Source organism: Macaca nemestrina, chromosome 3 (genome assembly GCF_043159975.1).
Source record: "Macaca nemestrina isolate mMacNem1 chromosome 3, mMacNem.hap1, whole genome shotgun sequence".
Taxonomy (NCBI): domain Eukaryota; kingdom Metazoa; phylum Chordata; class Mammalia; order Primates; family Cercopithecidae; genus Macaca; species Macaca nemestrina.
The window spans coordinates 86836630-86856346 of NC_092127.1; the positions used below are offsets into that span (position 1 = coordinate 86836630).

The following is a 19717-nucleotide window of genomic DNA, read 5'->3' on the forward strand; positions in this document are numbered from 1 at the left end:
TTGGCAAGTGATTTGGTCAAAGAGGCGTTCATTGGTATCCTTGATAAGAGGAGTTTTAAGTGAAATGGTGATGGAGAGTGAAAGCCTTATTATATTACAGAGAGCTTAAGAAAATATGAGGATAAGTTGGAGGTAGTCATTTTAAAGGAGCTTTGCAACAAAAAGGAGCAGATATGTGGAGGATAACTGGAAGGGGATATGAGGTCAAGGAGAGGTTTTTTCATGTTTTGTAGATGGTAGAAATTGTAGCAGTTTTTATTTGTACACTGATGGGAATGTCACACTGCAAAGTGGAAAATTAATAACGGAAGATAGATGACAGAATAACTTAACTGATGTGTTTGTGTAGGCAAGAGACAATGGGATTTAGTGCACAAGAGGGATTGCCTTTAGACAGGAGCAGGTACAATCCATCTGAAGTAATTGGTGGGAAGGCAGACTATGTGGGTGCAGATGCTAGTTTGTGAATGAATGTAGTGTGGGCACCACTGGAAATTCTTTTGTTGTTTTCTGAAATGGAAATACATTATTCGGCTGAGAGTGAGGATGTGGGGAAAGATATTGGAGATTAGAGGAGGGAGATAGCTTTTTAAGAGGCTTCAAAAGTTAGCAAACTAGTAAAACATAGAAGGATAACTGGTCTGCACTAAGGGCAAATTACTTGCTTATTGTTTCCTAACCTGTTACCTGTAAGTCCTGTTTTACCATTTCTATTAGATAACTTATAGTACTCCAGCTTACATTAAGTACCTGGGAACAGACATGGCATAGGCAAAAATATGGCTATTATCAGTTTTTCTGAAGTTTGGGGTCTTGCCAATTAAGTGTGATGAAGTGAGAGAGGAATGAGAGAGAAGTATAAGAGAGCGTGTATAAGCGAGTGAGGCTACAATGATGGGCTACTGAATTTAAGAAGGGCAAGTAGGGAAGTGAGGACAGGAAGGTGAGGGGCAGTACAAGATGTATTTGATTCATGAATTTTAGATCTTGGTGAAATCAGCAATTGTTGGAGTGAGAGCACTAGAGGAAATATAGGCATGATGGTCTAAGATCATCTTGGATGCTTAGTACTGGCTATGACAAGGTATATAGACTGTAAGCAGGACAGTGGGAGAGAATGACTGAGCTAGGAAGATATGGTCATCATAGGAGAGGAGGATGGAGGAACTGAGAAGCAGTTACATAATTTTCAGCTTTTTTTCTCTTCTTATGCCAGTACCTATTATCTTAATAACTGTACCTTTATAATAAAACCTAATATTCAGTGGGGCAAATTCTTTTGTTTTATTTATTTATTTATTTATTTTTATTTATTTTTATTTTTTGAGATTGAGTCTTGCTCTGTCGCCCAGGCTGTAGTGCACTGGTGCGATCTCGGCTCTCTACAAGCTCCGCCTCCCGGGTTCATGCCATTCTCCTGTCTCAGCCTCCGGAGTAGCTGGGACTACAGGCGCCCACCACCACGCCCCGCTAATTTTTGTACTTTTAGTAGAGACGGGGTTTCACCGTGTTAGCCAGGATGGTCAGGATCTCCTAACCTCGTGATCCACCCGCCTCTGCCTCCCAAAGTGCTGGGATTACAAGGCGTCAGCCACCGCGCGGACCAAAGTTGCTAACTTAATATATTTTCAAGTTTTATCTGTATGGTTTTGGTTTTCTACATATGCAAACATATTTTCTGTGAGTGACCGTTTTCCCCCATTCCTTTCCAGATATTATATAGTCATCCCTCAGTATATGCTGGGAATTGGTTGGTTCCAGGACCAAAATTCTCGTGTACTTAAAGTTCTGCAGCGTCCATCCTTAACGTGAGTTTCGCATGCTGTAAGTACTGTATTTCCCCTCTGTGTCTGCTGGAAAAAATCCACCTAGAAGGGAATCCTTGCAGTTAAAACCCATGTTGTTCAAGGGTAAACTGTGTGCTTTATGTCTTTATTTTTCCTTATTGAAAAGTCTAGACCGGGCGCGGTGGCTCACGCCTGTAATCAAGCACTTTGGGAGGCCGAGGTGGGCAGATCACGAGGTCAGGAGATAGAGACCATCCTGGCTAACACGGTGAACCCTGTCTCTACTAAGAATACAAAAAAAATTAGCCAGGCGTGGTGGCGGGCGCCTGTAGTCCCAGCTACTCGGGAAGCTGAGTCAGGAGAATGGAGTGAACCCAGGAGGCAGAGCTTGCAGTGAGCCGAGATTGCGCCACTGCACTCCAGCCTGGGCAACACAGCGAGACTCCGTCTCAAAAAAAAAAAAAAAAAAAAAAAAAAAAAGAAAGAAAAGAAAAGAAAGAAAAGAAAGAAAAGAAAAGTCTAGGATCTTCTTTCGTATATTTTGATAGACCTGGTATTAATGGGACTCTTTATCTCATTTTGAACTCTATGGAAGCTTGCAACATATCAATATTAAATAAGGTTTGATGTAGGTTTTTTTTTTCAATAGTCTGTTGGATTAAGCATTCTCAAGGAAGGATTACTTCTTTTTGTCCCTAGTTTGTAGGATATTTTTTCATGAATGGGTATTAAATACTATGAAATATTTTTCCTGCATTTGTTGAAATCATCATCATATAGTCTTCCTTTATTCTCTTAATGTAATGAAGTATGTCATTAATTTTCAAATGTTAACACAAGCTTGTATTCCTGAGGAATAACCCAAATTAATGATTTTGCATAATCTTTTTTGTATAAAAATGGATTTGTTGACTAATTTTTTGCTTAGCATTTTCTAATCTGTGTCCACGAGTGAGATTGGCTTATACTTTTCCTTATCATCACATTGCTTTATTTTAGTAATAAGGTTATGTTGGCTCCCAAAATAAAACTGCAGACATTCCTCTTTGTGCTAGTCATCTAATCCTGTGCAACAACAAAATTTAGTGTTTTAAAACAATATTTATAATCTCATGGTTTCTGTGGGTCAGGAAAGGCTTAGTTGGATCTTTTGGCTTTCACAAGTCTGCAGTCATCTCAAGGCTCCAGTAAGATCCCCCTCAGCCTCACTCACAAGGTTGTTGGTGATGCGCAGTTTGTCAGTGGCCTTTAGATTAAGACCTCAGTGTCTCATGAGCTGTTGGCACAAGGACAATCTCGGTTCCTGGCCCTGTGAGCTGCTCCTTAGGGCAGTTTACAACAAGAGAGCTTGCTTTATCTAAGTGAGTGAGGAGAGAAAGCCTGCTCGCACGACAGAAGTCATGGTCTTTTGCAACTTAATCTTGGAATTGATCTCCCATCATTTTGCTGTCTTTTATTCATTAGAATCAAGTCACCAGGTCCAGTTCACACTCAAGGAGAGGGGGTTACACAATAGCATCAATCCCAGGAGGTGGGGATCATTGAGAGTCACTTCGGAAGCTTCCAAACAAACCTCTTTTTCCATTCTCTGGAACATTTTGTGCAATATTGGTGCTATTTCTTCCTATGTATTTCAAGTTATCTGGTACAAGATAATTTAATTCAAAATTTTTAAAATCATAACAAGATTTTTGACTCCATTTCTTAGTAGTGAAAGAAATACTATGGTCGAGTGCGGTGGCTCATGCCTGTAATCCCAGCACTTTGGGAGGCCGAGGCGCATGGATGACTTGTCAGGGGTTTGAGACTAGCCTGAACAACAAGGTGAAGCCCCATCAAAATAAAAAAATTAGCCGGGCATAGTGGTGTGCACCAGTAATCCCAGCTACTCGGGAAGCTCAGGCAGGAGAATTGCTTGAACCCATGAGGCGGAAGTTGCAGTGAGCCGAGATCGCGCCATTGCACTACAGCCCGGGCGACAGTGCAAGATTCCATCTTAATTAAAAAAAAAAAAGAAATATTAGATTTCTTCTTTGGTCAGTATTGTTAAATGCTGCTTTTCAAAGATCTTGACATTTCCATCTACAGGTTTGAATCTATTAGCCTACAGCTGTTTATAATATATTCTTTTGATACTGATTGCCAGATATGTAGTGATGTCCACTTTTTTATTTCTGACATTGATTATTCATGCTTTCTTTCATTTTTCCTTAATCAATCCTGCCAAAAGTTTATGAGTTTTATTATTCTTTTCTAAGAATCAGTTATTGGCTACATTGGTCTTTAGTTTCATTTTAAAATTTTCTTTTTAAATTTGTGCCTTTTTGGTATTTGTATAAAATATCTTTTTTTAAATCCTTTTACGTTTCAAGCTCCTATATAATTATGTTTTAGATATATCTTTTGCAAAGTTTAGATTTACTTTATTTTAATATTTGAGACGAGTTCTCACTCTGGTTGTCCAGGCTGGAGTGCGGTGGTGTGGTTATGGCTCTCTGCAGCTTCACCTTCCCAAACTCAGGTGATTCTCCCACATTAACCTCCCAGGTAGCTGGGACTACAGGCACTGTGCCACCATACCCAGCATAGTTTTTTGTATTTTTTTTTTTTTTTTTTACTAGAAATGGAGTTTTGCCACGTGGCTCAGGCTGGTAAAAGTTTAGGTTTAAATATACAACTTATTAATTTCTGACTCGTGCTGTTTTTACTTGCCTTTGTTTGGTATGAAATATTTTTTAAGTCAGGTTTAAAGAGACCTAAGCTGTATATGACAAAATTATATAACTTAATGTATAATTTGGTGCATTTTTAGAAATAAATATATTCATGTAACCACCACGACTACCATAACTATGACATAGAACATTTCCATTGCCCCTAAGATACTCCTTGTGCCCCAATGGAGTCAATCCCTTTTCAGTCCCCCAGACTGTGGTAATGTTTGCCTGATTTCTGTCCCTAAGACTTTGTATTTTTCTGAACTCCATATAAAGGGAAACTGTAGTATGTAGGTTTTTCATTCTGGCTTCCTTCATTTACCATAATGCTTTCAAACATGTTATTTTTTACAAGAGCAAGTTTTTTTTTTTCTTTGGTTTGTTTTTGAGTAGTATTAGATTGTATGAACACACCACAAGATTTTTATCATTTCTCCAATTGACGGATGTTTGGCTACTTTTCAGTTTGGGCTATTATGAATATAGCTGCCGTAACATTAGCATACAGGTCTTTTGTTGGCACGTGTTTTAATTAATCCTAGGTGAATACCCATGAGCAGGGCTTTTGCATCATTTAATAAAGATAGATTTAATTCCAAAAGTAACTGTCAAACTGTTTTCCAAAAACAATAGCATTCTGTACTCCTACCAGCAGTGTGCGAGAATTCTAGTTCCTTTGCATTCTTGGTGCCATTTGATATTGATGAGAATTTTAAAATTTTTTAAATTTTCATCAATCTAGTAGGGGTAGAGTGGTATCTCATTGTGGTTTAAATTTGTATTTCTCTAGTCCAAGAACCTTTCACAGTGAATTCCCTTGAAAAGGGAACAGTGCCTGGTGAGTGTGACTAGTCTTCACTGTTTACCACTTAGCTGTGCTATGCAGCTAATCACCACAGAGCCCCAGGATGATAAGATGGGACCTCAGACATGCAGGAGGATGCCTACAGGAGCTCCCGGAGCTGGAATAATGGGGACACAGACAACACTACTATGTCTGTATTATTTCATTTAATTCTTTAATGAGATAAGTATCTCTATATTACAGTTGAGGAAATCGAGGCTTAGCATGTTTATGTAATTTTCCCCAACCCACACAGCTGGTAAGCAGAGGTGCCAGAATTTAAGTTTAAGTTTTTGTGATTCCAAAGGAGTTTACTCTGAAATTTACCACTGACAAAAATGCTCTCAGGATCCTTTTTTATAGACTGAATAACATTTTCTCTCTCTCTCTCTCTCTCTCTCTCTCTCTCTCTCTCTCTCTCTCACACACACCCTCTTCCCTCTCTCCCACCCTCTCTCCCTCTCTCCCTCTCTCTCTCCCCTCTCTCTCCTCTCTCTCTCTTCTTTCTTTCTTTCTCTCCCTTCCCTTCCCTTCCCTTCCCTTCCCTTCCCTTCCCTTCCCTTCCCTTCCCTTCCCTTCCCTTCCCTTCCCTCCCCTCCCCTCCCCTCCCCTCCCCTCCCCTCCCCTCCCCTCCCCTCCTTCTTGATGAAGTTTCGCTTTGTGACCCAGGCTGGAATGCAGTGGCAGGATCTCAGCTCACAGCAACCTCCCCCTCCCGGGTTCACGCCCTTCTCTGCCTCAGCCTCCCGAGTAGCTGGGATTACAGGTGCCCACCACCAAGCCCAGTTAATTTTTTGTATTTTTAGTAGAGACAGGGTTTCATCATCTTGGCCAGGCTGATCTTGAACTCCTGACCTCGTGATCCACCTGCCTCAGCTTCCCAAAGTGGTGGGATTACAGGCGTGAGCCACAGTGCCTGGCCCATTTCTTTTTAAATCCTTATTTTCCAAGCCTTTGATGAATTTGTGGGTTTCCTGATTCTTCTCCCACCCTAACCCCCACCTTCTGTGCTCCTTGTTTCTATATATAGTATTGAATAAAGAAATCCAAATTTGCTCCATAGTGACAATTACTGTCACCATTATGTCAAGCTATTCTGATTGGGCCTATTGACTGAGTAAATGGAACATGAGACTGGTGGTTGTATCAGCACAGACTGTTATGATGTAGCTTAATGCACCCTGAGGATTCATGGATGGGTAAACTGCCCTGAAGTAGGCCAACTACATTTTATGGCCAGTCTCTTCCAAAGGAGATGAGGAAAGTGCTTTACTTCAATAATGCATATTCTGTAATAATTTAACATTTAGCAGTCACACATTGCCATTCAACCTTCAGCATTCTAAACAAACATGACTCGGGTTTGAGGTTGTTATTATATAATAAATGTAGTTAATCAAGGCTACTGTAAATTAATAGTGGTGGTCAATATATGGTGATGTTCACTGCTCATTACAATTTACTCTTGCGTTTTAGCTTACATGACAGATTTGGGAATTTTGTACTGTTTCTTTTTGAGTTATTATTATAAGCAATTAGACTTACTTCTTTTAGCAAAAGTTAAATTATCATAGTATATGATAATCTGTTGAGATCTTTTGCTATTCTTTGATAACTTATTTTGAATAGGTCCTTTAACAAAACATTTAATTATACTGAGACAATATTTTGGGAAAAAAGCAAGAGGTAATTTCTAATATATGCAATGATGAAGTTGCAGTTTGCTAAATTTTAAACTGGAGGGCATGTTACACAAATGTTAAACTGGGTAGGGCAGAAAAATTTGGACACAATGTTGATTATTTGGTCAGCTCTTAATATGTAGAGAGAAAAACTGGGACTATAAATGAAAGAGAGCAACTTTTAACATTTCTAATGTGTTATTCTCTTTTACCTTCCCACGATCTGTGACTCAATTTATCTAGGAATCTAACTACCTGGAGGATTGGGGTGTGTAGGTGGGCAAAGATTATAATATGTTCAAGAAGGAAGACCAAGAATAGACAAAGAAAATATTTAGGCTCCATTATTCCATCATCAGATCGTGTAACAGGATCATAGTGCTAGGATTCTGTCTTGAGAGAGACTTTTCCAATTTACTTGATCTCCTTCTTCAGCATACCCACAACCAAGGGCACAGAGCGTAACTTATTGGGCTCTCCTATGGCATAGAGGAGACGTAGCAGTCTGCCATTAAGGACTGGCTGGAGTCCAGAAGAGGTTATCTGTAAGAAAGAAAAACTTTTCCCTTTTCTATCTCAAGACATTTGTGAGCAAGAAAAGAAAAAGAGTTAACATATTGAAGACCTTCTCCACGTTATGACTTAGGTGTACACAAGTACATATGAGTACTTGTATGTATCAGCTCATTCAGTCCTCACAAAGACACTGTGAGTTATTTTATTCTTATTTTACAGTTGAGGAAACTGGGACACAGAGCCCCTAAATGACTCATTGGAGATCATGCATCTAATGAACAGCAGAGCTGAATTAGGTTGTTTAGCTCGACCAGCTCTAAAAAAGATGAGTTAGTAAGGATAACGTGGATGGCAAAGACAGCAGGCAGCTTTTCTCCCTGTTACCTATTCAGGATTAAGAAATCATCTCTGAGCCTCATCTGGCACCAGCCTCAGGCACAGCCGTAGCAACGTAGCTGTACAGTGAGGTCAGAAGAGGGCGATCTTACAGGATGACTTTCTTGAGCTGCTTGCAGGGGCCTCCAGTGAGAAGCTAGATCTGGAAGAGTGGGCCCACCTGGTGATGTTCCCGGGCCTGGAGTGAGGGTTGGTGGACCCCCGCAGGCCCACCGACTGAAAGGAGGTTTTAGTTGTTATTCAGAGATCTGTGGCTAGTAGGAACAGGAATGAGCCAGAGTTAACCAGGATATACTATCAACGGCTGACAAAGCCAAGAGACACCAACACATGAGTGCCACTGACACAGAGTGAAGCTATGCAGCCTAGCAGCAGGGCAAACAGCTCCCAGGAGCCATGGGCGTTGCCATGGAGACCTGGGGAAACAGAGTACATTGCACTGAAAGCTGGCTCTTTCGTTTTCCCCGGGGACTCAAAAGCCTCATTTCCACCCCTTACCACAAGGCACCATATGCCACCTTAGGGAGAAGTGCAGTGCAGGGGAGCAAGGGTAGCTTTGGGACGAAATGGTTTTTTTTTTTTTTTTTGAGAGACAAAGTCAGCACTATTGGATGAGATTTAAAAACTTCATATATTTATTTTCCAGTTAACTAGTGGGGATGAGACTAAGACAGAGGGACAGATTGAGTACATAACTATAAAGAACTTTCATTTTCTCTTTATATCTGAGTTATAATGGGAGTTAAATTTTATAAACCTGTTACAAAATACGGCTAATCAGAAGAAAAAAAAGCACGAGCAAAAAAAAAAAAAAAAAAAAAAAAAGTTGCCAACTATCAACCGTGTAGGCAATGAAAAAAAGGGACACATGAAATAACCCGAACATTTAAGGGAGGAGATAGAATTACTGAAAGAGGACAGCAGGATAATAATAACCTTATTGATGGTAGCCAATTACATTAGAATCGAATTTAACAAAGAATCGAATTTAACAAAGAAGAATTTACAAGGCATTTAATGTCAGTGTTCCCTAGCTGTTACAGAAATGTATATGGTAGTAAAAAACAAAACAAATACATAAATACTGTGACTAGGATAGAAATAATGAAAATTACAGAGAAATAATAACAATTTCAGTATCTCAGTAGGTTGTTCCAGGGCCACCCACACCTTTGTTTGTTAGACTGTACTGTTTCTCCTCCTCATTGCACTTCTGGGTCTGGGTCAGAGATTGGTGGGTGGAGGGAGAATAGTCTCTGGTTGCATTCTCCTCCTCAGCTCTCAACTACCCAATCACATTTCACCCTGGCCTGTCTGCACTCACTGCCTAACTTCGTTCAGGCCTTCATTTGCTCTTACTCGAGTCATTGTGAAGGCTTCCTAACTGATCTTGCCTCCTACAATCTCTCCCTACTCTAATATATTCTATACTACTTTTCCAGATTCATTTTACTGAAGCATGGCTTTCATTGCATCAGTCTCCTGCACGGAATCTACAGAAATTCCTTCAAATGGCTCTCTTTTAGCTACTGAATTGGGTAAAAACCTTCTCTCTGATATGCAGCATGCTTCACAATGAAGCAATAGCAACTCTGCTACTGAAGGTCACAGTATTTTACTTTTAGAAGCTTTGCAGTTACTATAGGGCTTGTTTCTTTTCTCCCAGAGCATCTACAGTTTTGATCATTCAATAATCATAGGCATATAGATAATCAAATAAATAGAAGAAAATAAAATGGAAGAAAGTAACCATGTGAAAAGGTTACGTGGAAGCAAGTGAGACCTCAGAAGAAGAATCATCTTATTAGAGAAGATGTCTCTTGGGGTTTCTCAAAGAGGCCCAATAGGTAACTCCAGCTCATCTGAAGGGTCACAGAAAAACACGAGGAGCTAGTGAAATGGAGGATATCCTCTTGGGTCTCAACTTCTGGTGATACAAATGAGAATATTGGGTTATAAGAGCTGCAAACTCACACCTCCCACACTTCTGATATACTTGATCACCATTTTTTTGTGGCCATACCAGGGAATGATTGATCTCAATATTTCTTCTCTCTCTTCCTCTTAATATTAGAGGAATAGTACAATGAGTTTAACAAATGTATTCAACCGTGTACCCACCAGCACAAACATGGCAGAATATTTAAATCAACCCCCAAATAGCTGTCCTGTGCCTTTGTAGCTAACCTCAACTCTGATCCCTCTCCTGCAAGGACTAATCTGCCTTCTATCATTCTAGTTTTGCCTTTTCTAGAATTATATATGTAGAATCATGCTGTATACATTTATTTATGTTTGGCTTCTTTAACTTAGCATAATTCATTTGAGATCATGGAACATGTTTTTTACATAAGTTAGTAGCAGCTGGAACTAGGGCTGTTAAAGAACAGGGGAACTAGGCGTAAAAAGCAATGAATTTGATTTTCAGATTTGTCACTATCTGTGTAGCTATGGGCAACTTTGAGCATTGATCTCTTAGCCATTAAAATGGGGACAAAAATATTGACTTCAGAAGGTTATGAATATCAACTAAATAAGTAAAAAGCTGAGTGACTGCTATATAACTGACACATTTTTTGGCCTTGAAACACAGTAGCCGGTATTATTAACAGTGGCAGACTGGTTGTTATACTTTAGTATCTGCTTTCCCCAGGGTGACCTTATGTTCCAGTTTTCATATGTCATCCTGGACTAATTATTGATGGTGCTCTCTGATAACTCAATAGTGTCTTAATTTGGAAGATAAATTACATGGTCACCCTCTCCTCCCCTTGTTATTCAACAATGGAATAACATTACTCAATAATGGAATAAGCCTAACTATGGATTAGGCTTGTGGCCAACCAGACTAAAGACTCTTCTGTAACTTCTTTGCAGCCAGATGTTCATTTTGTCCAGTAAGATGTAAAAGAAACTGTTGGGAACTTTGGGGAATATTATTGTCTTGGTTCATTTTCTGCTGCTGTAGCAGAATACCACAGACTGGGTAAATTATAAACAATAGAAATTTATTTGGCTCCTGATTTCAGAGGCTGGGAAGTCCAAGAGGATGGCACTGGTATCTGGTGAGGGTCGTCTGATGGTGGAAGGCAGAAAGGGCAAGTGAGCACACAAGACAGAGAAAACTGGGCCAAACTTCGTCCTTTTATCAGGAGCCCACTCATGTGATAACTGCCCACATCCATGACAATGACATTCATCCATAAATTAGAGCAAAGACTAAGCATCCCACCTTTTATTAGACCCCATCTCCCAACACTGTTGTATTAGGGATTAAGTTCCAATACATGAACTTTTAGAGCACACATTCAAACCATAGTATTCCTCCTCTGCACCCCCAAATTTACCTCCTTCTCACAATGCAAAATACATTGATTTCATCCCAATGGTTCCAAAACCTTAACTCCCTCAGCATCAACTCAAAAGTCCAAAGTCTGAAGTCTCATCTAAATAGGATGTGGGTGAGACTCTAAGGCATGATTCACCTTGAGGCAAATACCTTCCAACTGTGAGTCTGTGAAATTAAACAAGTTATCTATTTCCAAAATACAGTGGTAGGACAGGCATGGGGTAAGCATTTTCATTCCAAAAGAGAAAGGAGTTAAAAGCCTCAAGTCCAAAACCTAACAGTGAAAAAACAACATTAACTCTTAAAGCTGGAGAGTAATCTTTGACTCCACGTACTGCACCCTGGGCACACTAGGCCAGAAGTTGGTCCCCCAAGACCTCAAGTAACTCGGCTTTCATGGCATTGCTGGGCTCAGCCCATGCTTTAGATCTTCCAGGTTAGTGTCTTGTGCCTGCATCTCTCTCAGGCTAGCATTGCACACTGGTAGCTCTACAGTTCTGAGGTCTCAGGGATGGCCTTGTTCCCATGGCTCCACTAGGCGTTGCCTCAGTGGGGATTCTCTGTGGCAACTCTGACTCCACATTTCTGTTTGGCATTGCCCTCGTGGGGACCCTCTGCTGTGAGGACCCTCTGCTGTTAGACTTCGCCCCTGCAGCAAATCTCTGCTTGGGCCCCAAGGCTATCTGCAACATGGACATTGGTTTGAAATCTATGTGGACGCCACCACATGGTTACAGCTAGGTATGTTAAGCTAGGTATGTTAAACTATACCTGGTTACAGCTAGGTATGTTAAGCTACACCTGGAGTTGTTCGAGCCATGGCTGGGGTGGCTGAGGAGTGCTGTACTATCATGCAGGGGGCAGAATCTCGAGGTAGCTCTGGGAAGTGAGCCTTTGGAGGGTGCCCTGGCCCACCCCATGAAACCATTTGCCCTGCTGGAGCTCTAGGGCTGTAAGGGGAGGGGCAGCCTGGAATAACTCTGAAATGCCTTCCGGGTCTTTCTCCTGTTGTCTTGGTGAATAGCACCTGACTCCCTCCTAGCCATGTGAATCTTTTTAGCAAATGGTTGCAAAGCCATCCTCTTAGTATTTTCTCCCATGCGTTTTGGTTCCTTACATGGCCAGGGTACCAATTTTCCAAACATTTCTGCTCTACTTTCCTTTTAATTATAAATTCCATCTTTAATTCATTCCTTTGTTGTTGGGTCTCAACATATGCAGTTGGAAGTAACCACACAGCAGCCTGAATGCTTTGCTGCTTAGATATTATATTTCCTCTGCAAGATATCCTAGTTCATCACTCCTAAGTTCCACATTCCATAAAGTCCTAGGACACAAACACGATTCAGGCAGCCTTTGCTACTTTATAATAAGGATGGCCTTTACTCTAGTTTCTAATACCTTGTTACTAATTTCTGTCTGAGTCCTCATCAGAATGACCTCTAATGTCCATATTTCTATCAACAATCGGGTTATGACCACTTAAGTAATCTCTAAGAAGTTCCAGACTTACCCTTTCTCTGAGTCCTCATAAGAATCATCCTTGGCTGGCTGGGCGCGGTGGCTCACGCCTGTAATCCCAGCACTTTGGGAGGCCGAGGTGGGTGGATCACAAGGTCAGGAGATTGAGACCATCCTGGCTAACATGGTGAAATCTTGTCTCTACTAAAAATACAAAAATTAGCCGGGTGTGGTGGCAGGCACCTATAGTTCCAGCTACTCGGGAGGCTGAGGCAGAAGAATGGTGTGAACCTGGGAGGCGGAGCTTGCAGTAAGCTGATATTATGCCACTGCACTCCAGCCTGGGTGACAGAGAGAGACTCCATCTCAAAAAAAAAAAAAAAAAAAAAAAAAAAAAAAAAAAAAAAATCATCCTTAACACTTAATTTATGGCAATACAGGCTGTTTCTAGCCCAATCTTCAAAAGTCTTCCATCCTCTACCCATTACCCAGTTCCAAAGTGTCTTCCACATTATCACATATTTGTTATAGTAACAACCCCATTTCTCAGTATAAATGTTCTGCTTTAGTCTGATTTCTGCTGCTATAACAGAATACCACAGACTGGGTAAATTATAAACAATAGAAGTTTATTCAGCTCACAGTTCTGGAGAGTGGAAAGTCCAAGATCATGGCACTGGCACCTGTCAAGGGTCGTACAATGGTGGGAGGTGGAAGTGAATAGTAAAACTTTGTTCAACAAGTTATGAAGGCTCACTAAGAATCTTGCCCATGTCTTCCTGGGCCTTGAAGCATGACAAGATAACAAAAGAATGCTCACGCTCCTCATACCAGGACCCATTGAAGATTAAACAAGTTTTATTCTGAAGACAGAAAGAAGAAATCAAGACAAACTTTTTCTTTTTATTAGGAGCCCACTCCTGTCATAACAAACCCCCCTCCTGTGATAACAACACACATGCATTCATGAGGGCAGAGGTCATGTAATCTAGTTGTGGCAGGCCAGGTCTCACAAAAGCTGAACAGGCAGGCCTCCATAACAACTGTTTCACACTGACTAAATAGTTAGGTTAAATATTAAAGGCTGAGAGAACCAGTGCCCTTACACAAGGCTGGAACGAGCGATAAGAGCCCACCAAGAGTTTTGCCCAGGCCTTCCTGAGCCTTGAAGCATGACAAGATAACAAAGGAATGCTCACACTCCTCATACCAGGACCCATTTAGGATTAAACAAAGTTTATTAGGGGTTGAAAGGAACTCCCAAACCTTCATAACTTAGCAGAAGATAAGATAAGGGTAATCGCCTTTGGCATCTGGACCCATCTAGTTTAAGTAAATTTACTGAGGCTTTGGAGGAAGTTTCCCAAGACTCAGACCTTAGTTACAGATTATAAGGAATTAATCACTTACGTCTTTAGATGAGGGCACACTTACACGTAGACATACAGCTTAGATGGTATATAAGCCCTGAAGAACTTCATAATTTTGAGTTGGTCTGGTGATAATTTCTCAGACTTTTCCCTGTACCTGGTTATAGAAATAAACCCTTTTGTTTCTCAGTTCATCTGCATCTCATTATTGTTCCATGAGAATAAGCAACCTGACCCTTGGTTCAGTCCGGGAACATAGTCACCTCTTAAAGATCCCAACTCTTATTAGGCCCTGCCTCTTCACTTTGTTGCATTGGGTAATTATGTTTCCAACACATAAACTTTTTTGGAGACATTCAAATCATAGCAGTCTTTGTGGGTAGGGATATATATTTTACCTTCTTTTTTCTTACCCTGCTGGCTGGATTGGGGACTTGCTGGCTGGAGCTGGAGTAGCGATCTTGGACCATGAGGTAGATTTGACAGTGGAAACCATGCCAGGTGGGCCATAAAACAGAAGGATTCTATTGGATTTTACCTGAGAGAGAAATAACCTTCGATTTGTTTTTAAAGTTAATATTTTTAAATTTTTTTTGTCATTCACAGACAAACGTATGTATAATTAATATATTAATCCTTTATTAAATGACCCTCTCAAGCCTTGAAGCCCTAACTTGCCAAGGGAAAAGTGCTCCCAAATTAAGTGCTAGTGGAAGATAATCCCCTTTTATTGTCTGTGAAATATAGTCAAAGGTAAATAACATTTATCGTATTTAGGCTTTTCATCTAGGGGACATGTTTATATTCTGTTTACATTTTATGAATAACTGAGGATATGTCTAGGCTAATGAGTTTATAATTTGAAGGCTTGAGAAACTTGGTCATAAAATAAAGCGAGATAAGCTATTCTTCTCATATAAATGCTTTTAACACACAGCTAATTCTTTATCTACATCTGTAGATAAAAGTTCCTTCATGTATTCTAAGAGATGTTCTGAGATCCCTTGGTATAAGGAAAGTATCCCAACAAAGCCATATTTTTTGAACCTTAGAAAGAAGATGGTTCACATTTGGTTCAGGTGTTCGTTTACTAGGGTAGGAGGTTCTTCTTGTTTTTTGTTAGTATTGGAATCTTTTTTTTCAAACTCTTGCTGTCCCTCATCAGGAAAATAATACCAGTATTAAAGGTATAATAGGTCAGCTTTACTGATTCTTGATTTGGAGCAGCCAAAGGAGTTGGTCGTGCAGTGTTCTATAAGCTACTCAACTTGTGTGCCTTACCACTGACACTTAAGCCAAGTCACCTTTCCAAACACTACTTTCATCCATCTTAATCCATTTACTGTACATGTCTTCTTTCATCCATAAATGAGAACTATACACATAGACTATATTAAAAATCACTAAGGAATTCCATAAGACCTTCCAGTGTTTTGAGTGTTTGACTATGTGACTTGAAGCTTAATCCTTGTCCTTGGTTCATCTGAACTTTATGCCTTTTACTCTCTCTTAATATTTAAACCATTACTTCCTTTATGCATTTTTGTACATCTCTTAGCTATACCCAACACTTCATATAAGAGCTCTCTACCTTAGACTTGCCCTAAAAAATAAATCCCCACCCCTAGTGGCTAGGAGGTCATTGGTCTTGAAATGATCTGATCACCCAGTGAATGATTGAACCAGATAAAATCTGTAAGCTATTATGAGAGTTTCTTTGAGACATTCAGTCCCTTTTTCTTCTGTAACATATACTTTTTTTCAGTTTCACCTCTGCAGTCACAATACCAAGCCAATCAAATCCTGTGGTATATGCTTGCCTGTCTCAATGGTTCTGCATATGCTTAATATCTTATAATAATTTTCTCTCTAAGTAAGGGGAGAGTACAAGATTTGCCTTAAATAGTTGTGTCTTAGTCTGTTCAGGTTTTCATAACAAAAATACCATCCGCTGGGTAGCTTATAAATAACAGAAGTTTACTTCTCAGTTTCTGGAGGCTAGGAAATCCAAGATCAAGGTACACACAAGTGAATATCTAGTGACAGCCTGCTCTCTGGTTCCTAGTTGGCTGTCTTCTCATTGTCTTCACTTGGTGGAAAGGAAAAGAAAGCTCTCTCAGGTTTCTTTTAAAGAGGTGCTAATCTCATTTATGATAGCTCTGCACTCACAACCTAATCACTTTCTAAAGTCCCCCACACTCAAATACATTAGGGATGAGGTTTTAAGATACGAGTTTTGGGGTGGGGGGAATGACCATTCAGTCTAACAGGGAGAAATCAAAAGATGCATATCTATGTGGATGAGAATCTTATGTAAATATTTCAGCGGCCCTTTCCTGAATCTGTAGCCTATGGTTTTTGCATTATTTCTGCTTTCCCTTCTTACTGTTTTGGAATCAGATGAGCTTCTTTGAGGAACTTTCTTTTATTTAGTATGTGCTTCTTTTCTCTTCAGTGTCGATCAACTGAATTTCTACCTCTCTCTACATTCCTTCTGATGTTTTTTAATGTCCTGTGCTCTTTCCTGAACATTTCTGCTCTTAGAGGGCTTTTAGTAATTTACAAGCCTTTGCCCATCTATTCTCAATAGAATTTGGGTTATTTTTATAACTACCTTACCCATTATAGTTTTTTGATGAATAATTTATTTCCCAGATTTGGGCAATTATATTCATATCTGTGGGATCCACCTGGTTGAATTAATAAGCAAGAAGACTCCAAAAACCTTCTGACACTCAGAGAAATCATCTAATGAGGAGATTGGGATTGAATAGTGAAGATCTTTTCACTAAGGAAGCCTCAGAGCCAATTTGTCTTCTTTTATTTGCACAATTGCTCTCTCATATTTTTGGCTGACCATCCAGTTTTTCGGCCAAGGTTATTGTCTCTCAAACATAAGGTTATTTTCCCTCTTTATGTTCTATTTACCAAAGGCTGTATTGTAAGGATCAGTATGTTTATTTTGATATCTTTGGGCCTTAGACTTTTAGAGCTAGATGTTGGCAGTCATCTGGATCAAAGACTTATTGCACACATGCTTTGTATTTCCTTTTTTGCTATTTCTTACAACCAAAGATTCTTCATGCCTGTAATAACTGGTCAGTTTGGCACAAGATAGCTAAAAAAAATTGTTTTAATGATCAAACTATGATTCACAAAAAAGTAAATAGTAAGTAGAAAAAATAATTAAGAGCATTATAAAAGTGAAACCTTCATTCAGAAGATACTTTATCAACATGCTCCTCTAAAGTTAGTGATGAGTCAAGTATAATCTGATAATTGGGGAGGTACAGTGATTGAATATATAGTTTGCATTTAATTATAGAGGACACATTAATCTCTATCAAAATAAGTGTTTAAGCTTCATAAACATGCAGAGAAAGAAACTCTTTCCCAATGGCCCATAACTATAATTTTAAATATAAATGCCTACCTTCTTGTATGCAGGCAGGTTCTCACTCTTTATAAAATGTAAGTAGTATAATTAAAAGATCAGAATTGTGTAACAGAGACACAGCCTCCCAAGCATTTATATGCTCACAGAAAAGTATTCATTCATTAATTCAAATAATGTTCATAAGGATTTTGAATTTGCTGTCTTTTCCCAGGCCAAATAGAGATACTCTCCTGATTTTCTCACCTGTCAGAGACTGAGATCGAGAATGAATTGTTGCTTTTTTCTTTCTCTTTTCTGAGAAAGGTCTCACTATGTTGCCCAGGTTCATCTTGAACTTCTGGCCTCAAGCAATCTTCACACCTCAGGCTCTTGAGTAGCTAGGACACCAGGAGCCTGCCACTGTGTGCCTCACTTATGGCTACAATTTTAAACCAGTTGGAATTTCATAGTCGAAGAGGTTGTTTTTGTATAGTTTTGAGAGAGTCCATTAAGTAATGGCCCTTTTTATTAGTTTCAACTAATTCAGAAGGGTTGATGAATTAGAAGCAGGAATGAAAGAAAGGAATAAAGACTGTTTTTCATATTAGATTGGTGCAGAAGTAACTGTGGTTTTTGCAACACCTAAAAAAATAGCAAAAACCACAATTACTTGTGCACCAACCGAATACTAACATCTACTGATTTTACTATGAAAATTGGTCTTTCCAAATTAAAGGACCTTTAGAAAAACATTTCTAGCAACTGCATGCTTTATTTATTCTGTCTCTTAGAATTGATGTCTTTAAGATGCGTGTGTGTGTGTTTACTTATGCTCATTTTAAGTTCAAATTGATTTTTATTGAAAATGCATAGAATAAGCAGTCCCTATAACTTGTGGTGCTGGAATATCAGGAAAGAAAGTAGATTTAAATTGTCCATAGCATTCTTTGACCACCATTTTCCAGAATTTGGAATGTCAAAGGATAAAATTCCATCTTATCGAAGCACCTGCTCCCACCCCCCTGGGTGTTAATCTGAGCCTGTCGTTCTTAAACTTGTGAGTATGCATCAAAATCACCTAGAAGGGTCGGGCGCGGTGGCTCACGCCTGTAATCCCAGCACTTTGGGAGGCCGAGGCGGGCGGATCACAAGGTCAGGAGATCGAGACCACGGTGAAACCCCGTCTCTACTAAAAATACAAAAAAAAAAAAAAAAAAAAAAAAAAATTAGCCGGGCGCGGTTGTGGGTGCCTGTAGTCCCAGCTACTCGGGAGGCTGAGGCAGGAGAATGGCGTGAACCCGGGAGGCGGAGCTTGCAGTGAGCCGAGATCGCGCCACTGCACTCCAGCCTGGGCGACAGAGCAAGACTCCGTCTCAAAAAAAAAAAAAAAAAAAAAAAAAAAAAAAAAAAAAAAAAAAAAAAAAAAAAAATCACCTAGAAATCTTGTTACACAAATTACTTGGATCTCCTTCCAGAGAAGTTCCCAGGTGATGCTGATACTGCTTGTGTGGGGATCACACATTGAGAACCACTGATCTTGCCTAAATAATTCACATATGATGAAATGATTTGCTAGAGAGAGAGAAAGCTCTATTCTAAGAAAAAAAAATCCCTCTTGATAGTGGAAAAGACTTTCTGAAAGACAGCTGGATGTTTTAAAAATGTATCATGTAAGTCAGAGGTCCCAACACCCTGGCTGCTGACCGGCACCTGTCCATGGCCTGTGAAGAACTGGGCTGCACATCAGGAAGTGAGTGGTGGGTGAACAAACATTAATGCCTGAGCTCCGCCTTCTGTCAGATCAGAGGTGCATTAGATTCTCACTGGAACATGAACCCTGTTGTGAACTGTGCATGCAAGGGGTTTAGATTGCGTGTTTCTTATGAGAATGTAATGCCTGGTGATCTGAGGTAGAACAGTTTCATCCCATTGCCATCTAGCACCCCCCAAGCATGGAAAAATAGTCTTTCACAAAACTGGTCCCAGGTGCCAAAAGATTGGGAGCCGCTGATCTAAGCAACTGTTTAATTCTATGGTTGAAGTTTCAGAAGGGTTGCGTGACTTTTTTTTTTTTCTTTCTTTTTTCTTTTTTTCTTTTGAGATGGAGTCTCGTTCTGTCACCCAGGCTGGAGTGCAGTGGCGCAATTATTGGCTCACCACAACCTCTGCCTCCCGAGTTAAAGCGATTCTCCTGCCTCAGCCTCCTGAGTAGCTGGGAC

The 19717-nt window shown here is 39.9% G+C and overlaps 1 long non-coding RNA gene across 1 annotated transcript in view; it reads left to right on the plus strand.

Annotated features, from left to right (window-relative positions):
• Nucleotides 1-1768: 1768 nt before the first annotated feature.
• The window catches only part of LOC105486348 (uncharacterized), a 101257-nt gene continuing 83308 nt past the window's right edge, over nucleotides 1769-19717 (plus strand). The window contains exon 1 of the long non-coding RNA XR_011621140.1: nucleotides 1769-1824. This is a non-coding gene — a long non-coding RNA (uncharacterized lncRNA). The remainder of the gene's footprint in view (nucleotides 1825-19717) is intronic.